At 42.7% G+C, this 21,797-nt stretch overlaps 1 long non-coding RNA gene across 1 annotated transcript in view; it reads left to right on the top strand.

Moving 5' to 3' along the window:
- Positions 1-20,309, top strand: part of LOC143770018 (uncharacterized) — a 406,933-nt gene extending 386,624 nt beyond the window's left edge. Inside the window, exon 3 of the long non-coding RNA XR_013214520.1 lies at positions 20,282-20,309. This is a non-coding gene — a long non-coding RNA (uncharacterized LOC143770018). The remainder of the gene's footprint in view (positions 1-20,281) is intronic.
- Positions 20,310-21,797: the final 1,488 nt, after the last annotated feature.

The following is a 21,797-nucleotide window of genomic DNA, read 5'->3' as shown; positions in this document are numbered from 1 at the left end:
TGTGCACACTCTCCTGCTCTTAAAGGGGCACCGTGCACACGTGGTAAAACACCCCAGCTAACAGCTGGGAGGCATTTAGTTAAATTAATCACCTAAAAGGTGTCTTACAGCTAATAGTTGGGAGACATTTTGTATAAAAAGAACCCTCCCCTTGCCTGAGCAACCCCGATAGTTTAGTCTTAGTGGTGTTGGTGTGTGCACCTGTATGTTGCAATGTCCCCATCCTTATTCTTTTAAAGGTTTTCCAGTATCCTGTGTTCTCACATTAGCCTAGGATAGTTTGCCGTGTTCCTGTGACCGCTTTGGTGGTATCCTTATCCTGAAACAGTCTGCGGTGCGGCCAATTCTTTGTCCGTTGTCCATGGTCCTAGTACGGTTAGCTCCAGAACTGTTTTCTGATATCTATGTTTGTGAACAAGAACCTATCTTCAATATCCATGTAGTCTGTACAGTCCGCCAGTCTCCATTTCTGGCTTGTCAGTGACCTCAGTCATGTCTCCCAGTGTCAGTGAACATGACCCCTGGGACCAGCAGCTGCAGTAGCCATGCCTGCTTAGAAGTGATACTTGGTGACTGCCTGCAGCCCAGTCTGTCTCCATCATCAGGAGTTCCAGAAAACACCAGGTAGCCGCTTAGCTATGCCCTTTCCTAGGTAAGTCCACCCTGTGGCACAGTGGGTCCACAAACCAAGTGAGCTACCTGCGGATGTGACAACTAACCAACTAACTTGAAGGAGCGGGAGCAGTTTCGAATTGAGGAATCGGCAAAAATCCCAATAGCAAGATGTGGAAAGATCATAGAGACTCCTCCAAATCAACTTGTAGCTGTAAATGCCACAAAAGGAGGCTCTACAAAGTCCAGACTTTAGGGGGATGAATAGTTATTAACTTTTTAAACTTTAACTTTTGATATGAGTACTAATAACTATATGAATCTTTGAGTCCATTGTTGATATTTATATGAAACACTTTTCTATTTATCTGTATATATTAACCAACTGAGGGGGGTAGTGATTGTAATATCAACTAAATTTCTACCCTTCTTATATAGTGGCCTTTCTAGGGGTGACCTACCATTGTGTGAATATTTGTCTAAGGCCAAACTAGGGTATTTAGGGCTGCCGACGTTGAGCAGGGGTGCCATACCGTTTCACATTAGGGTGCCAGCCTCCGCAGTCAGGTAGGGAGAGTAAATAGGGTGCATTAGGGTATTATAGGCCCTATCTCTCCCTGGTGTTGATTCAGTATTCATAAAGTATTATACTCATATACAGTATGTGCACATAACAACCCAATTGGCTATTGTTTTATTGCACTATTTTTGCACTTTTTTCACATGTTGGGTTTTCAACAATATGCAGGAATAGAGTGAGTAGGAAGCTCAGATGTAAATTGGAATTGCTAATTATTTAAATCCCATTCCTGCTTCTGATATGATTGTTGTAGTGATTGTGTGGTCTTTTTTTGTACAGTCCTTTTAAAAGAAGCAATAAAAGTTAGATTTTATAGGGCCTTTTTTACTATGGCTTTTCTACGGGTAAATAATATTTTATACAACACTATAATTAATACAATTGCAGGTAGGTAGGTAGTTATAGGTTCAAAAAGTCAAATGTGACAGCAGGCTGTGGTATATGTGTATATGGTTGTCAAATTAGACTAGTAAAACAGGTGTGCAAAACCATTTTCATCAAAATTCAACCCCTTCCTAAAACTAGGCAAAATAAAAATTGGTTGATGTCCAAAAAGCTAGCACCTGCAGCCAGGATGCTATAGTGGTGTTCTTGTATGGATGTAATATTTGACTAGTAAAAATGTTGCAGCATACTTACTTTGTGAGGCAGACAGTATCCATTAAATGTATGGGTTTAGTATTTTTACAAAATAAATACAGTATTCCCACCTTCACTAAAACAATTACATAAGAATTGCAAAAATTCAGCACTGTAATTTGTGACCAGCAAGCACACAATCTAACACTGATTTCAGGTTTTGTTCTGTGAAAACTATTTTTCTACCTTGCTTCTGCATTCTAGTGCACTAAGAATGAAGATAAAAATGTGCAATTGTAATTCAAATAGCTCAGCACAAATGCCAACTATGTTATCACTGATCAATCACACTGAATTCTTCTTCTTCTTCTTCTTCTTCTTCTTCTTCTTCGTCTTCTCTAAAACGCTCATCTGCTTCATTGCTGCAGTTATACAGTACATTATTGTATAGAGTATTTGTCCAATATTTTGGAGTTTTCTCTTCCTATCTCTATTGCTCAGCTGTGAACTCTGATATTCTCTAACTATTCTAAAATTACCCTGAAATGCCTGCTGCATTGCTGTAAACGCTTTTATACTGGCTATTATAGGTATGCAATGTGATGTGATAGCTGCAAGGCATCATGGGAAAGCTCACGTCGTTGCATGTTAGGTGTTGGCATCCGTCTATGATTGATAAAATTTTCTGCAATATGTAAAAAGGCAGCGAGCATGTTTTGTCAACTTTCATAAATCGAATTGCAAGTTGTTTCAATTTCGTGGGACCTGTGAATTTCATAAAATTCAATTTGAATATATCAAATCGATTCGATCATTTCTAGTATGGACCTGCAGAATAAAGTTGCCAGGTCATTTTTATTACACAATGAGCACCATAAAAACAAAATCCGAATGCAATTTATTGTATTTTTTTCAACATTTTACCTTACTTGGAGATTTTTTCCGCTTTTCAGCACATTATATGGTAAAGTGAATGGAACAATTGAATACTGCAACTCGTCTCGCAAAAAAAAAACATTGATAGAAAAATAAAAATTTGGCTCTTGGAAGAAAAGGAGGCATTATTGTATGAAGAGCATTAGCAGGCATTTTTGCTTTGTAAGGAGAACAAGTGGTCACTTAGTTGGGGGCACTTTTACTGTGTGGAGGACACTTTTTCAAAATAGGGGCACTATTGTGCGGATACTATTTTTAATGAATATAAGTGAAATAACACAACTTTACCAACCACATTTGTCAGCAGATAATTAAAATACTTTCTACAGTTGATTTTTTTTATTATAGAGGTGGTGGTGTTGTTTAAATCACTTCTGATTTCTATGTTCTCTGGTGCTTTACCATTCACAAGTAAACTACTTTCATGTACTTGTCAAATTCATTCTCTATGAAGAACATGGCATGCTGGGACACTGTGTATAGCTTGTTCGTTCTATGACACATATGGCAATGCGAGGCTCCAATAGAAATTTTGAATATCAAGGTCACAGGGAGGCAAGCAGGGTTTTGTACTTTAACCAATGCACATTCACATCTCAATGGGGAGAAAGGTTAAAGGTGAAGCTGTTGTCAAAGAGCGTTATTAAGTCCCTTGAAGGGGATTTTTTTTATTATCGGTTGTTCAAATTAAGATTGATTTTCTGGAGATCCCAGTAATTCTCTGGGGACCTGATCATGAAGAGCCTGAAGAAAAGTGAAATCTAAACGAAAAGGTGCTAATTAAAAGACCCGCTTATCACATAGTTAAAAGAGACCCTGAAGAGCACCTCTTGGCTTCCTGCTGGTTTACAATCTGAAAATATATGTTGTTATTCTAAGATGGTGTGAAGTTACACACTCACAAAAGTGGGAGGGCAACCTCCATGACCATGGAACCCACAATCACTAAGAAAATAGTCAGAACTCAGTAAGTTATTCCATAAAATGGTCACCGAAGATGCAAGAAAACTGAGGACTGGACTACTTAGTAATGGTCACAATTAGGTCCTCCTTACTACTCCTATGTGTTTGCATTTTCTTAGCATATTTACTCTCTGGAGCATGAAGACAGTGACAAATTTTGCATGAATTTATGAGTTAAAGGTGTTGTCGACTACTAGGACAATCTTTTCTTGATCAAAATGTTTGGCCCCATAAAATAATAAAACTTATACTCCCCTCTCATGCCAGCGCCATTCTCGTAGTGTCGTCACTCGCTGTCCCCAGGGCTGTTGTGCAGTGTTGTGACATGTGATCCTGGGGCCCAATCAGCGCTGGCGTCACTGTCCACGGCTTTGGACAAATCGCACATGAAGAAGAAGTCCGGGCTGCAGCTGGTCTCAGACTTCCTCTTCATGCTCAATTCGACAGGAGGCAGGGGACAGTGGTGCCAGCACTGATTGGGCACCGGCATCACGTGTCACAACAGCCGCACAAGATCCTCGGGGAGAACGAGAGCCGACACCACGGGAATGGTTTCAGCATAGGAGGTGAGTATAGACTTTTTCATTTTATCGGGGCCAAGCGAGGGGAATAAGAAGAAGTTGATCAAGTAATGGACAATTTCTTTAACTAAATTTATGAAGATAGCTCACATGTCATGATAAATCTGACACAATTTGCTACACATGTTAGATATTTTTCACTTTGTAGTCTACCTCATGGCTGGATTTCTGTACATCATTATGTGGACTGCACGATCAATAAGGTTAATGCATTTTATAACTCATCTGAGCCACATCCCTCTTTTAGGCAGTTTGTAAAACTCTCAAGGAAGGAATAAAAAGTATGGAAAACACAAAATGAATTTGTGTTATTCGAGTATTATATTTTTCAAGCACAATTTATTATTATAAGAGCTAAATATTCAGATAACTTGTAGATCTGCAGAAGATAGAACTGTGCTTTTATCAAAATGACAGCAAGTTGCTCTGTAAGTGACACATCGCTTGAGTCTCTGCCCCTACATTATGCTATTCTCAGATGGGGTAGCAAAATCCTGGTGACAGATTCCTTTTAAGGCTTGCTTGTTAAGCCATTTCAGTAATCAAGCCAATAAAAAAAACACTATATTAATAGAATACATGCCTTATATATTTTTTGGAACTATGATTAACTATGGCTGTTCTGCTAGATGTTACATTATATTAAATAGGATTTTATCAAATGCCAAGTGGTTGAGAATCATATGCATTTTTTGATGATACTGAAAACCACAGTAAAACCATTTTTGGTACTTTTTGTTGATTTTACCATAAAGACTTCACTGCAAATACTGCATTTTTGCTTTTCTTTCTTTTATTTTGTGGTGGCATGACTTAATTATGGGAAGATTTTAAAGAGTTCTTTCTACTATTATTATTATTATTATTATTTATTGTTATAGCGCCATTTATTCCATGGCGCTTTACATGTGAGGAGGGGTATACATAATAAAAACAAGTACAATAATCTTAAACAATACAAGTCATAACTGGTACAGGAGGAGAGAGGACCCTGCCCGCGAAGGCTCACAATCTACAAGGGATGGGTGAGAATACAGTAGGCGAGGATAGAGCTGGTCATGCAGCGGTTGGTTGATCGGTGGTTACTGCAGGTTGTAGGCTTGTCGGAAGAGGTGGGTCTTCAGATTCTTTTTGAAGGTTTCGATGGTGGGCGAGAGTCTGATGTGTTGTGGTAGAGGGTTCCAGAGTAGGGGTGATACGCGAGAGAAATCTTGTATACGATTGTGGGAAGAGAAGATATAGGTATATGTGTATCTGAGGTCTTTTTCAGGAGGATTAAATCTGTAACTTGCCTGAAAAATCGCTAAACAAAAAAACTAAAAAACTAATGTCAAAATGTCAAAATATTTTTCATCGTTTGTCATTTTTTAATTGCTTGAGGCCCCAAAAGCTGTGGCTAAAAGAAGTGAACTGTCCATTCTTCTGGCGATTTCCAGGCTTGGAAGCCGATAATATTTTATATATAGAATGTAAAAAAAAAGCCATCACTGTAAAAACTGCTGCAAAAGATGTCCAATAAGACGCCAGAAAAGATGCTTTAGGTAAAACACAGCTGGCATTTTCCAGAAATGTCTTCCTATGAAATGAATATGCCAGCATATAAAAAATGCTCAAAAACCATGATTTTTTTGGACTTATCCAAAAGACATTTTTGAAGAGTTTTGGAAGACAGTTTTGAGACGTTTCCTTCAGGATCCACATCAAATTAGGGGCTTCACTTTCTTTTTTTCTACTAGTCAATTTTCAGAACTTCTTCAGGAAAAAAAAACTCAGTGCTCATACGAATAGCAAGGTGGATTTCCCATGGAAAGGAATTTCAAGAGTTTCCCAAGAGTTTTTGAAGCAGTATTTGAGGAGGATTAAAGTAACCATCCGCTCCAAAAACTAATTCTGAACATAGTCAAAGGGTATGTGAACACAAAGTGTTTTCAAAGCGGTCAACAACTGAGTTTTCTGTTCAGGAAAATTTTTCATATCTGAGGAGTTTTGGGCGGAATTTTTTGTTTTGAAGAGTTTTTTTTCTGAAGTGTTTTTTGCAGCCTTTCGATTGGACAGATTTCATTAGGATCTACTTAAAAAAAAAGTATTGTGTACATTTTTTTTAGGCATTTTTTAAAATCTGAAACAGAAGAAACATTCAAATGGCTTAACATATGAACTGCAAAATGTTTTTAGAATAGGAAGAATCTTTCAAGAATTTTTTAATCATTTTTGTAACCTTTGTTGAAGCAAACCCGCCCCAAAAATTCTTTAAAAAATCTGTGCACATACACTTATGATTTCAAGGCTTTTTATTCATGCAGATTATCCAGATTTTGGACTGTAGACTACAGTAGATTGGTAAATTGATTACTTAATACATTAATGTATTTAAACACCCAGTATTTTGAAATATCTAATCTATCAAAATGAATTATGCATGAAAGAGTTTTATACATGCAAGCTGAAGTCTTGTAGTTTTACGTATTAGCCCATACATATGTGTACACACACACATAAATGTACACAAAACATTCGGTGATACCCCCCTCCTCTCCCGCATTCTACCCCCTGAGGGGATGGCATAACAGTTGCCTCTGATTAGAGTGCATTTGCTCTACAATATTGCAGCAGTCTGTTTTTAGAGCCTGTCACATACAGAAGGTAAAGTCGAGACTTGGTCCAGGTCCAACCTCCCCTGCATCTCTCTTTTTTTTTTTGCTGCCTCTTGCTGTGCAAAGAGATGGATTCCTGCTGCTTCCTTACCAGCTTTTACAGCCGCCCTGCCTGTAGGAACAAATGGTACATTTCAGAAAATAAACTTATCTCATTTGTATGACACCACAAACCCTCCGGTTATAATGTTGCACCATTACGTTGTAACAAGGCTTTAAGCTATGCTAATTCAATAAAGCAACTAGAAGAATGTGTGCACCAGACACATCTCCATACTATGCTGACATGCGACTATTAGTCTGAGGTCAGAAATACATTAATTTTATTGGATTACCTATGTAAGTTTTATTCAGTAAGAAGAAAATCAGTTGATGAATTTTTATGTTTCATTTTCATGGAAACTGATTTGATCACGAAATTGCCCTCCCTATAAGAAGAAAGCAGCTTATTGTATATGTACAGGAAAAAGCATGCATAAAAATATATCGTAATAACTATTAGGCCCCTTCACATGTCCTTTTTTAGAACTGCAAATACGGACATACACACACCCACTGTATTCAATGGTGGTGTGCACATGTCAGGTTTTTCACACAGACCATGTATCCATGTGAAAAACCCACACACATGTCCTTTTAATATGCGCAGCAAGGACAAAATGTGTGCGGCACACGTACACACGGATGACACATGAATGACATCCAAGTGACAAGTAGTGGCGCCTAGGTACAGTTCACTCTGTTCCTAGGTGACAGGTGCTGAAAACATGATCATTGTTGACTGGTCTGAGCTCAGCGTGACCAAGTGAAAATGATGGGAGTTTTATTCAGCATCCGCTGTGTACATTGTGTATAAAATTAAGAACTAAATAAAAAAATGTGCGTGGTCTCTGCGTAATTTTAATAATCAGCAGAGGGAAAGCCCATGGCTGGGGGCTGATGTTACTAATCTGGGAAAGGGGACAATATCCCAAAAGGTTCCCAGGCTACTGAAAACAGTTCACAGCTGTTTGCTTAGTCTTTACTGATCAGTTTACGGGGGACCCCAGAAAAAAAAGACGTAGGGTCCCCCTATAAATTCTAACCAGCAATGGCTAAACAGACATCTGTGGGTTGATATTAATAGCCTGGGAAAGGGGCAGGGATATTGCCCCCCTCCCAGACTACCAACACCAGCCCTCAGCAATCCCCATAACAAGGTTCCACCTCCAACAACATTTTTTGACATGAGTAAAAAGGTACCTGAGAGTCTGGTGACCCCCTCAACTATCACCCAGACTCAGCAGTTTGTTATTCGATGGGCAAGAGGGACAGTCCTTTTTCCAATGTCCAGGATCTTCACAGAAAAAACACAATCTCCTCTCTATTCGTTGCCTCCTCCTCCTCCCTCAGGTTGATGGCCCCTACCTCCATAGATTCAGTATAGGGTGCCACATCGGGATTAGCCGGACGTAAAGGAGTCTCTTGTTGTATGCCTCTCTCCCGCAACCTCCGATCCAGACGAATGGCCTGAGTCATAGGCTCTTCCAAAGAGCTGGGTGGCGGATGGAGAGCCAGAGCATCCTTAAGATCATCCGACAGTCCTCTCCTGAACTGACATCTAAGTGCAGAGTCATTCCAGGTAACTTCAATGGCCCACTGCCTGAACTCACAGCAATACCATTCGGTGGTGAGTTTACCCTGAAAGAGATCCATGATAGTGTCCTCTGCCATCTTGACCCGGTCTGGTTCATCAAAAATCAGTTCTAAGACCTCAAAGAATCTATCCACAGACACATGTTTAGGGACTGTAGCAGGTAACGAAAAAGCCCAAATCTGGGGACCCTCCCGAAGCAACAAAATAATTATCCCCACCCGTTGATGCTCATGCCCAGAGGATCGGGGTCTCAGGGAGAAAAATAACTTACAATTCTCCCTGAAAGTATGGAACTTCTCCTCTCTGGAAAAAGGATCTGGGAGCCTGACTGTAAGTTCAGGAGCGAGGAGTGAGACAGCTATGAGGTCCGAGTGCCTACAGGCAGATTGGGAAATAGAACCCTGAACAGACCTAACAGTCTCAAAAAGCTCCTTTTGAAGCTGATTATGAGAAGTGGCCAGGGCTCTATATTTGACAGACAAATCCTGCATCATATGAGTCAGGCTAGACATCTGATCTGCCAGCATGCGAAGCGGATCCATAAAGAGAGGAGTAAAGAAAAAACACTGTCAATGGTCAGTTATAATGTCACACCGCTGCAATGCAGGTAATAGCAAGCTCCACTAAGTGGCAGGAGCAGTCATGCCAAAGACAAGAGACAAAACAACAGGTCAGGGTCCAAGCCGAGTCAAAACCAAGAGTCAATACACAAAAGGAGAACACAGAGTCGGAAAGCGAAGAGGGGATAAGCAGACGCGGATTCAGTGAGCAAGCAGCAGGATAAATCAAGGCAAATGGGGTCAGCTACTCACTCCAAAGGCAGAAACTATAACTGACACCGCTTGCAGGATGCAATGGAGTTAAATAGCAAACCTGAACCCAGAATGAGGCAGAGCAAAGTTAACCCTTGACCTGATCAGCCCTGGAAAAGGGCAGACAGGACTCAAAACCCGGACCAGATCATGACACATATCTATTATATCTATTCTATTCTAACCTGTCAGTGTGATTTTACTGTATGCAGCACATGAATTGGCAGCATTTCAAAGGACACTGGTGCATAAAAATTGTACAGCATTTGCATAGTCCAAGTGCTGTGTGATTTTTTTTCTCGCACCCATAGGCTTGCATTGCTAAGTCTCGGCCGAGTCTCGGTGACAATCGCAGCATGCTGCAATTTTACGCGCATGCTGAATACGCCCAAGAAAATAAACGGTGATGTGAGCTTCTCCATAGATTAACACTGGGCCGAGGGCTATTCGATGTTTTCTCCCATAGCACTCACCCATATTCTACGGTAGTGTGACGCCAGCTTAACGCTTCTTATGTCATTTTTGGGAATTTGGTAAAATTTTGTTAAAGAAATTAAAAGAAATGTTTAATCATTGTAAATATTTAGCCAAGCATTTTTACTCACCTGTTAACAAGTCCAATTTGTCAATCTTACATGCCACACCTATATGGCAGCCTGCTGACAAATCATCATTTTTCAATGCGTAGCTAGTAGCTACCTACCTAGCATCTAGCATTTCTGGTTACATTCCTGTTGGCAATGGTTGCCTAATTGGGGTTGAAAAGATTGTTAAAAGTTAAAGGGAACCTGTCACCCCGTTTTTTCCGTATGAGATAAAAATACCGTTAAATAGGGCCTGAGCTGTGCGTTACAATAGTGTATTTTGTGTACCCTGATTCCCCACCTATGCTGCCGAAATACGTTACCAAAGTCGCCATTTTCGCCTGTCAATCAGGCTGGTCTGGTCAAATGGGCGTGGTGACATCGCTGTTTCTTCCCCCAGATCTTGCTTATTTTTCTGTTGGTGGCGTAGTGGTTTGCGCATGCCCAACTGCTGAATCCACTGCACAGGTGAGGAAAAAGAGCGCGATCTGCGCTATTCCCCTGGTGATCGGTGGGGGCGGCCATCTTCCTGAGGCCGCGCGTGCGCAGATGGAGCGCTCTGCTGCCCGGGGCTTCAGGAAAATGGCCGCGGGATGCCGTGCGTGCGCAGATGGAGATCGCGGCGGCCATTTTCCTGAAGCAGAGTTCGCATCTCGGCTTCAGGAAAATGGCCGCCGCGATCTCCATCTGCTCACGCGCGGCATCCCGCGGCCATTTTCCTGAAGCCCCGGGCAGCAGAGCGCTCCATCTGCGCACGCGCGGCCACAGGAAGATGGCCGCCCCCACGATTACCAGGGGAATAGCGCAGATCGCGCTCTTTTCCCTCCCCTGTGCAGTGGATTCGGGACCTTGGGCATGCACAAACCACTACGCCACCAACGTACAGATAAGCAAGATCTGGGGGAAGAAACAGCGATGTCACCACGCCCATCTGACCAGACCAGCCTGATTGACAGGCGAAAACGGCGACTTTGGTAACGTATTTCGGCAGCATAGGTGGGGAATCGGGGTCCACAAAATACACTATTGTAATGCACAGCTCAGGCCCTATTTAACAGTATTTTTATCTCATACGGAAAAAACGGGGTTGTGACAGGTTCCCTTTAACCCCTTCCCGACATTTGACGTACTATCCCGTCGAGGTGGGGTGGGCCCGTATGACCGCCGACGGGATAGTACGTCATCACCGATCAGCGGCGCTCACGGGGGGAGCGCGGCCGATCGCGGCCGGGTGTCAGCTGCATATCGCAGCTGACATCCGGCACTATGTGCCAGGAGCGGTCATGGACCGCCCCCGGCACATTAACCCCCGGCACACCGCGATCAAACATGATCGCAGTGTACCGGCGGTATAGGGAAGCATCGCGCAGGGAGGGGGCTCCCTGCGGGCTTCCCTGAGACCCCCGGAGCAACGCGATGTGATCGCGTTGCTGCGAGGGTCTCCTACCTCCTTCCTGGCTGCAGGTCCCGGATCCAAGATGGCCGCGGCATCCGGGTCCTGCAGGGAAGGAGGTGGCTTACCGAGTGTCTGCTCAGAGCAGACACTTGGTAAGCCTGCAGCCCTGCACAGCAGATCGTCGATCTGGCAGAGTGCTGTGCACACTGCCAGATCAATGATCTGTGATGTATCCCCCTGGGACAAAGTAAAAAAGTAAAAAAAAAATTTTTCCACATGTGTAAAAAAAAAAATACAAAAATTCCTAAATAAATAATAAAAAAAATATATATATTATTCCCATAAATACATTTCTTTATCTAAATAAAAAAAACAAAACAATAAAAGTACACATATTTAGTATCGCCGCGTCCGTAACGACCCAACCTATAAAACTGCCCCACTAGTTAACCCCTTCAGTAAACACCGTAAGAAAAAAAAAAAAAAACGAGGCAAAAAACAACGCTTTATTACCATACCGCCGAACAAAAAGTGGAATAACACGCGATCAAAAAGACTGATATAAATATCCATGGTACCGCTGAAAACGTCATCTTGTCCCGCAAAAAACAAGCCGCCATACAGCATCATCAGCAAAAAAATAAAAAAGTTATAGTCCTGAGAATAAAGCGATACCAAAATAATTATTTTTTCTATATTTTAGTTTTTATCGTATAAAAGCGCCAAAACATAAAAAAATGATATAAATGAGATATCGCTGTAATCGTACTGACCCGAAGAATAAAACTGCTTTATCAATTTTACCAAACGCGGAACGGTATAAACGCCTCCCCCAAAAGAAATTCATGAATAGCTGGTTTTTGGTCATTCTGCCTCACAAAAATCGGAATAAAAAGCGATCAAAAACGGTCACGTGTCCGAAAATGTTACCAATAAAAACGTCAACTCGTCCCGCAAAAAACAAGACCTCACATGACTCTGTGGAGCAAAATGTGGAAAAATTATAGGTCTCAAAATGTGGAGACGCAAAAACTTTTTTGCTATAAAAAGCGTCGCTGGTTTCACACTTGCGTTTTTGTCTGCAGCGTTTTTTGCACAAAAAAATGCATGCGTTTTTTCCCTATATTTAACATTGAAAACGCATGCGGTTTTTTTGTACGCGTTTGGTCGCGTTTTCAAACGCATGCGTTTTTTTTCTGCATGCGTTCATTTTCAGAAATACAACCTGCAGTATTTTCTTGCGTTTTTAAGCACATGCGTTTGTTTGCGTTAAAAACGCATGCATTTTTTCGAAAAAAAACAGAAAACACACTGAAAAGCCACCCACCACCATCAAGGTGATAAAGGGATCCAAACCCTAACCCTAACTCTACCCCTAACCTCACCCCTAACCGTTTAATGAACATTTTCTGACAGTCATAGTGCCACGTATTTCAGTGCCACGTATTTCAGTGCCACGTATCACGTATTTCAGTGCCACGTGTTTCAGTGCCACGTATTTAAGTGCCACGTATCACGTATTTCAGTGCCACGTATTTCAGTGCCACATATTTCAGTGCCACGTATTTCAGTGCCACGTATTTCAGTGCCACGTATTTCAGTCACGTTTAGGGTTAGGGGTAGGGTTAGGGTTAGGGCTAGGGTTGGAGGTAAAGTTAGGGTTGGGGCTAAAGTTAGGGTTGGGGCTAGAGTTAGGGTTAGGGTTTGGATTACATTTACGTTTGGATTAGGGTTGGGATTAGAATTATGGGTGTGTCAGGGCTAGGGGTGTGGTTAGGGTTACCGTTGGGATTAGGGTTAGGGGTGTGTTTGGGTTAGGGTTTCAGGTAGAATTGGGGAGTTTCCACTGTCCAGGCACATCAGGGGCTCTCCAAGCGCGACATGGCGTCCAATCTCAATTCCAGCCAATTCTGCGTTGAAAAAGTAAAACAGTGCTCCTTCCCTTCCGAGCTCTCCCGTGCGCCCAAAAAGGGGTTTACCCCAACATATGTGTTATCAGCGTACTCGGGACAAATTGAACAACAACTTCTGGGGTCCAAGTTCTCTTGTTATCCTTAGGAAAATAAAAATTTGGGGGGCTAAAAATCATTTTTGTGGGAAAAAAAAGATGTTTTATTTTCACGGCTCTGCGTTATAAACTGTAGTGAAACACTTGGGGGTTCAAAGTTCTCACAACACATCTAGATAAGTTCCTTGGGAGGTCTAGTTTCCAATATGGGGTCACTTGTGGGGGGTTTGTACTGTTTGGGTACATCAGGGGCTCTGCAAATGCAACGTGACGCCTGCAGACCAATCCATTTAAGGCTGCATTCCAAATGGCGCTCCTTCCCTTCCGAGCTCTGTCATGCACGCAAACAGTGGTTCCCCCCCACATATGGGGTATCAGCGTACTCAGGACAAATTGGACAACAACTTTTGGGGTCTAATTTATCCTGTTACCCTTGTGAAAATACAAAACTGGGGGCTAAAAAATCATTTTTGAGAAAAAAAATAAAAATTGTTTTCACGGCTCTGCGTTATAATCTGTAGTGAAACACTTGGGGGTTCAAAGCTCTCAAAACACATCTAGATAAGTTCCTTAGGGGGTCTACTTTCCAAAATGGTGTCACTTGTAGGGAGTTTCAATGTTTAGGCACATCAGGGGCTCTCCAAACGCAACATGGCGTCCCATCTCAATTCCAGTCAATTTTGCATTGAAAAGTCAAATGGCGCTCCTTCCCTTCCAAGCTCTGCCATGCGCCCAAACAATGGTTTACACCCACATATGGGGTATCATCGTACTCAGGACAAATTGCACAACATTTTTTGGGGTCCAATTTCTTCTCTTACCCTTGGGAAAATAAAAAATTGGGGGCAAAAAGATAATTTTTGTGAAAAAATATGATTTTTTATTTTTACGGCTCTGCATTATAAACTTCTGTGAAGCACTTGGTGGGTCAAAGTGCTCACCACACATCTAGATAAGTTCCTTAGGGGATCTACTTTCCAAAATGGTGTCACTTGTAGGGAGTTTCAATGTTTAGGCACATCAGGGGCTCTCCAAACGCAACATGGCGTCCCATCTCAATTCCAGTCAATTTTGCATTGAAAAGTCAAATGGCGCTCCTTCCCTTCCAAGCTCTGCCATGCGCCCAAACAATGGTTTACACCCACATATGGGGTATCATCGTACTCAGGACAAATTGCACAACATTTTTTGGGGTCCAATTTCTTCTCTTACCCTTGGGAAAATAAAAAATTGGGGGCAAAAATATAATTTTTGTGAAAAAATATGATTTTTTATTTTTACGGCTCTGCATTATAAACTTCTGTGAAGCACTTGGTGGGTCAAAGTGCTCACCACACATCTAGATAAGTTCCTTAGGGGATCTACTTTCCAAAATGGTGTCACTTGTAGGGAGTTTCAATGTTTAGGCACATCAGGGGCTCTCCAAACGCAACATGGCGTCCCATCTCAATTCCAGTCAATTTTGCATTGAAAAGTCAAATGGCGCTCCTTCCCTTCCAAGCTCTGCCATGCGCCCAAACAATGGTTTACACCCACATATGGGGTATCATCGTACTCAGGACAAATTGCACAACATTTTTTGGGGTCCAATTTCTTCTCTTACCCTTGGGAAAATAAAAAATTGGGGGCAAAAAGATCATTTTTGTGAAAAAATATGATTTTTTATTTTTACGGCTCTGCATTATAAACTTCTGTGAAGCACTTGGTGGGTCAAAGTGCTCACCACACATCTAGATAAGTTCCTTAGGGGGTCTACTTTCCAAAATGGTGTCACTTGTAGGAAGTTTCAATGTTTAGGCACATCAGGGGCTCTCCAAACGCAACATGGCATCCCATCTCAATTCCAGTCAATTTTGCATTGAAAAGTCAAATGGCGCTCCTTCCCTTCCAAGCTCTGCCATGCGCCCAAACAATGGTTTACACCCACATATGGGGTATCAGCGTACTCAGGACAAATTGCACAACATTTTTTGGGGTCCAATTTCTTCTCTTACCCTTGGGAAAATAAAAAATTGGGGGCAAAAAGATCATTTTTGTGAAAAAATATGATTTTTTATTTTTACGGCTCTGCATTATAAACTTCTGTGAAGCACTTGGTGGGTCAAAGTGCTCACCACACATCTAGATAAGTTCCTTAGGGGGTCTACTTTCCAAAATGGTGTCACTTGTAGGAAGTTTCAATGTTTAGGCACATCAGGGGCTCTCCAAACGCAACATGGCGTCCCATCTCAATTCCAGTCAATTTTGCATTGAAAAGTCAAATGGCGCTCCTTCCCTTCCAAGCTCTGCCATGCGCCCAAACAATGGTTTACACCCACATATGGGGTATCAGCGTACTCAGGACAAATTGCACAACATTTTTTGGGGTCCAATTTCTTCTCTTACCCTTGGGAAAATAAAAAATTGGGGGCAAAAAGATCATTTTTGTGAAAAAATATGATTTTTTATTTTTACGGCTCTGCATTATAAACTTCTGTGAAGCACTTGGTGGGTCAAAGTGCTCACCACACATCAAGATAAGTTCCTTAGGGGGTCTACTTTCCAAAATGGTGTCACTTGTAGGGGGTTTCAGTGTTTAGGCACATCAGGGGCTCTCCAAACGCAACATGGCGTCCCATCTCAATTCCAGTCAATTTTGCATTGAAAAGTCAAATGGCGCTCCTTTCCTTCCGAGCTCTGCCATACGCCCAAACAGTGGTTTACCCTCACATATGGGGTATCAGCGTACTCAGGACAAATTGTACAACAACTTTGGGGGTCCATTTTCTCCTGTTACCCTTGGTAAAATAAAACAAATTGGAGCTGAAATAAATTGTGTGTGAAAAAAAGTTAAATGTTCATTTTTATTTAAACATTCCAAAAATTCCTGTGAAACACCTGAAGGGTTAATAAACTTCTTGAATGTGGTTTTGAGCACCTTGAGGGGTGCAGTTTTTAGAATGGTGTCACACTTGAGTATTTTCTATCATATAGACCCCTCAAAATGACTTCAAATGAGATGTGGTCCCTAAAAAAAAATGGTGTTGTAAAAATGAGAAATTGCTGGTCAACTTTTAACCCTTATAACTCCGTCACAAAAAAAAATTTTGTTCCAAAATTGTACTGATGTAAAGTAGACATGTGGGAAATGTTACTTATTAAGTATTTTGCATGACATATGTCTGTGATTTAAGGGCATAAAAATTCAAAGTTGGAAAATTGCAAAATTTTCAAAATTTTCGCCAAATTTCCATTTTTTTCACAAATAAACGCAAGTTATATCGAATAAATTTTACCACTAACATGAAGTACAATATGTCACGAGAAAACAATGTCAGAATCGCCAAGATCCGTCAAAGCGTTCCAGAGTTATAGCCTCATAAAGGGACAGTGGTCAGAATTGTAAAAATTGGCCCGGTCATTAACGTGCAAACCACCCTTGGGGGTGAAGGGGTTAAGCGTGGCTATACTGAGCGCGCCTTTACTGCCTGAGTGTGGCTATACTGAGCTCGCCTGTACTGCCTGAGTGCAGCTATACTGAATGCGGCTGTACTGCCTGAGTGCGGCTATACTGAGCCTGGCTGTACTGCTTGAGTGCGGCTGTACTGAGCGCGGCTGTACTGCCTGAGTGCGGCTATACTGAGCACGGCTGTACTGCCTGAGTGTGGCTATACTGAGTGCGGCTGTACTTCCTGAGTGCGGCTGAGTGTGGCTGTACTGCCTGAGGGCGGCTGTACTGAGCGTGGCTGTACTGCATGTGTGCAGCTATACTGAGCGTGGCTGTACTGCGTGAGTGCGGCTATACTGAGCACGGCTGTACAGCCTGAGTGCGGTTATACTGAGCACGGCTGTACTGCCTGAGTTCGGCTATACTGAGCGCGGCCGTACTGTCTGACTGCGGCTATACTGAGCGCGGCTGTAACACCTGAGTGCGGCTGAGTGTTGCTGTACTGCCTGAGTGCGGCTATACTGATCGTGGCTGTACTGTCTGAGTGCGGCTTTACTGAGTGTGGCTGTACTGTGTGAGTGCAGCTGAGTGTGTCTGTACTGTGCGAGTGTGCCTGAGTGTGGCTCTACTGTATAAGTGCGGCTGAGTGTGGCTGTACTGCGTGAGTGCGGCTGAGTGTGGCTGTACTGCGTGAGTGCGGCTGAGTGTGGCTGTACTGTGTGAGTGTGGCTGTACTGTGTGAGTGCGGCTGTACTGCGTGTGGCTGAGTGGTTGTACTGTGTGAGTGCAGCTGAGTGTGGCTGTACTGTGTGAGTGTGGCTGTACTGCGTGAGTGCGGCTGAGTGTGGCTGTACTGCGTGAGTGTGGCTAAGTGTGGCTGTACTGCATGAGTGCAGCTGAGTGTGGCTGTACTGTGTGAGTGCGGCTGAGTGTGGCTGTACTGTGTGAGTGTGGCTGTACTGTGTGAGTGCGGCTGAGTGTGGCTGTACTGTGTGATTGTGGCTGTACTGTGTGAGTGTGGCTGTACTGTGTGAGTGCGGCTGAGTGTGGCTGTACTGTGTGAGTGTGGCTGAGAGTGGCTGTACTGTGTGAGTGCGGGCAAGTGTGGCTGTGCTGTGTGAGGTGCGGCTGAGTGTGGCTGTACTGTGTGAGTGTGGCTGTACTGTGTGAGTGCCGGCGAGTGTGGCTGTACTGTGTGAGTGTGGCTGAGTGTGGCTGTACTGCGTGAGTGTGACTGTACTTACTGCCTGAGTGCGGCGCTGGCCATAATGGATACAGTACCCCTGCAGCCAGCACTGCGAGGGCTGACTCCGCCCACTCGCATCACAGGTCACATGCTGTTGACATCATCGAAGGTCCTGGAGCTCCGCTGGGCTCTGCATCTACCCTGACTGGAGCTGCAGAGCATGGAGCCACCATGGGCGTTATATTATGGGGGGATAAGTAAGTTCGGATGCGTCACTCTGGTCCAGACTGCACAGGCGCGGTGCGTCGCGCTTGCGCAGTCTATAAAGGCTTCGGACAGAGTGACGCTCCCACCATTATATTATAGATATGAAATGCCAAAATAGTGAAGTCTAGAGGATGGGGAATGCTTGGGAGAAATCTAAGACACAGTTGGAACAGTTGTGTGAGGAACATAGTGTCACAAGGATACAGTGACAGAGAGGGGCCACAAGATTGCGGTGTCTGGTCGCATGAAATCCTGCAATGAGTAGAACTGCTTCATCATCCTATTTAACAGTGTATGTTTTCCTTGTTCTGTCATTGCAAGGGTTAATGAGTTCAGTTGATCTCCTGGAGCTCTCCACACTGAATTGCCTCAGCTGTTCTGTGTTGGCCACTACCATCTTATATATTTGCTCACCACTGGCATTTGGGAATTGACAGTGATAGCTCTTACTTCCTGGCTAGGTGTTGGAGGAAACATTTTGTGCTACAAGTAGGCGGTTGGAGAGTTGTTCACGAGATTTCGGCGTGGAGTTAGTTTGCATGCTTATCCTCATCCTCTCCTATTTGGTTTCTCCTACCTATCCCTCCCCTGTGTTGCACTCTGTTGTTTTGTGAGTATATTTCTGTGGTTGTAGTTTTCTTTCATCCCTGTCTGTCTTCCCTTGTCTGTTGGGTTAATGTAATCCTATACACTTCAGCCTCATGCCTTCCTGTGTGGGGGAGGGAACAGATAAAGTTTAAGATAGTAGCATAGCAAGGTACGCGATCCTGGTGTCTCTGCCTTACGGGGTAATCTGGGGGGCAGAGAACGACTAGGGTGCACCCTAGTTCGATGGATCAGGAAGGCATCTACCATCCCTAGTCACTATGTGACAGATACACTCACCGGCCACTTTATTAGGTACACCATGCTAGTAACGGGTTGGACCCCTTTTGCCTTCAGAACTGCCTCAATTCTTCGTGGCATAGATTCAACAAGGTGCTGGAAGCATTCCTCAGAGATTTTGGTCCATATTGACATGATGGCATCACACAGTTGCCGCAGATTTGTCGGCTGCACATCCCAAAGATGCTCCATACAAGGCAGGATGGATCCATGCTTTCATGTTGTTTACGCCAAATTCTGACCCTACCATCCGAATGTCGCAGCAGAAATCGAGACTCATCAGACCAAGCAACGTTTTTCCAATCTTCTACTGTCCAATTTCGATGAGCTTATACAAATTGTAGCCTCAGTTTCCTGTTCTTAGCTGAAAGGAGTGGTACCCGGTGTGGTATTCTGCTGCTGTAGCCCATCTGCCTCAAAGTTCGACGCACTGTGCGTTCAGAGATGCTCTTAGGCCTACCTTGGTTGTAACGGGTGGCGATTTGAGTCACTGTTGCCTTTCTATCAGCTCGAACCAGTCTGCCCATTCTCCTCTGACCTCTGGCATCAACAAGGCATTTCCGCCCACAGAACTGCCGCTCACTGGATTTTTTTTCTTTTTCGGACCATTCTCTGTAAACCCTAGAGATGGTTGTGCGTGAAAATCCCAGTAGATCAGCAGTTTCTGAAATACTCAGACCAGCCCTTCTGGCACCAACAACCATGCCACGTTCAAAGGCACTCAAATCACCTTTCTTCCCCATACTGATGCTCGGTTTGAACTGCAGGAGATTGTCTTGACCATGTCTACATGCCTAAATGCACTGAGTTGCCGCCATGTGATTGGCTGATTAGAAATTAAGTGTTAACAAGAAGTTGGACAGGTGTACCTAATAAAGTGGCCAGTGAGTGTAGATGGGTAGTGAAAAGAGATGTTCTGTAGACCAAAGATTATCTGTGGTGATGTGTCAAGAGTTTACGTTGCAGATTTGTGGGGAACACAAATTACAGAAAACCTTGTATGTAGGGATGAGCGGATCCATGGAAGTTCGGGTTCTGGTACCCTACCCGAACTTTATTCCAAAGCTCGATTTGGGTACCAGAACTACACACGAACATGAACCAGTACCCGAACCCCATTAAAAAAATGGGGACACGAACTGGAAATTTCTCTCTTTCTCTCTCTTTTTCTCCAGGAATTCAGAACACTGCAACAGACTTCCGGGAGAACTAAACCTGCAAGAAACAAGCAAAAACCCTGCTGTAACGAAATAAGCAAAAAGCAAAAAGTGCATTAAATGCAAATTAATCCAAGCTCAATTTCTGTGTGAGTTTAGTTTTTTATTGTTTAGACTTCCGGGAGAAGTCCATGTTCGGTGTTTAACACCTGATGATAACTTTTAAGTTCGGGTTTTCTCATCTCTACTTGTATGTCATTGTTAGTAATTTAAAGAGATTTTCCAGTACTTTTTTTTTATTGATGCCCTATTAATAATGTAATTTATTAAATAGTTGAATTTACAGAGAGCTGAGAAATTAATTAAAATCCATATATTATATTCTTGACACAGGTAAGAAGCTAAAAGAAGAGCTATGTACGATTGATATAAAGCCCCACATTCATATGATACTACAGAGCAACAATGGTATTTTATTATTGATATATCGGCATATTTTAGAGTTATAATTAGAATGACAGAATAGATTGGTACCAGAGATTTACAGAAATTAAACGGTTAGACTTTTATAATCAAGAAAGAAATACATCCCGAATTTGCAAAATCAAGTAGCATCTATGGACCATTTGAGACCAGCAAATTCCTAAATGAATAATAAAACTTGATTTTACTTTACCTCCCTTGTCTCTCAACAGCCGAACACCTATGCCAAAAGAAAGTAAAAGAGTGAGCAGGCCTAAAAGGGTAGGGAAAAAAAAGGATTTTCATTATGAAAGTTAATTAGCTTCCAAGCCAGGCTGTACCTTTTCAAGAGGAGGAATTAGAAGCATTTAATTGCTTTATCAGCCTTCTCTTTGATTTTCAGCAATCAGGCCGATTCCATTTAATTTAACTGCCACAGATGAGAAGAAAATTGATGCTCTCACCTGCCTCGGAGCAGAAAGAGAGAGAGTAAGAGAGTACGCGAGGGAGAGAAAGAGAAGTCAGAGGAATTGGCAAATATAGTGTCTGCAAATTAATGAAAACTAACAGCATTTGTTCACAATTGGAAATGATGTGTGCCCTGAGGTGTTTGGAAGATATGTACCACAGCGGAGGGAGCCGGTCTGGGATGTGAAACCAATCTTAATGTCAACAGAGAGGAGGGGGTCCCCTCCCCAGAATGAGAGCAAACATTCCTAGGATGATTGGGGATCAATTAACTCATATGAGGAGAATCATTGCCTCACAAAACACTTTTTGTATGTCAAAGCGGATAATTTACTGCTGTGTCTGTTGCAATTGTAGCCTGCTTGCTGAAGGTGAAAAGGATGCTATTAAGTTGGGCGTTTGCATGATAAATGTGTTTTGTTTAATGTGTGTTTTGCTTCTTATGATTCCAGGTATTTTCTTGTATAACAGCCGCACTCTGCGTTTTGTACGATAGACCCAGATGATATCATTGCGATCTACGCGGTCATGCTCCAGGCTTTGAGTAGAGCCTCCTAAAGCTCTGTCCTCGGATGAGTCTTCTCGTTGTCTGAAGTGCATTATG

The sequence above is a fragment of the Ranitomeya variabilis genome, chromosome 4 (assembly GCF_051348905.1).
Source record: "Ranitomeya variabilis isolate aRanVar5 chromosome 4, aRanVar5.hap1, whole genome shotgun sequence".
NCBI classification, from domain to species: domain Eukaryota; kingdom Metazoa; phylum Chordata; class Amphibia; order Anura; family Dendrobatidae; genus Ranitomeya; species Ranitomeya variabilis.
This window is presented reverse-complemented; position numbering and strand designations above follow the sequence as displayed.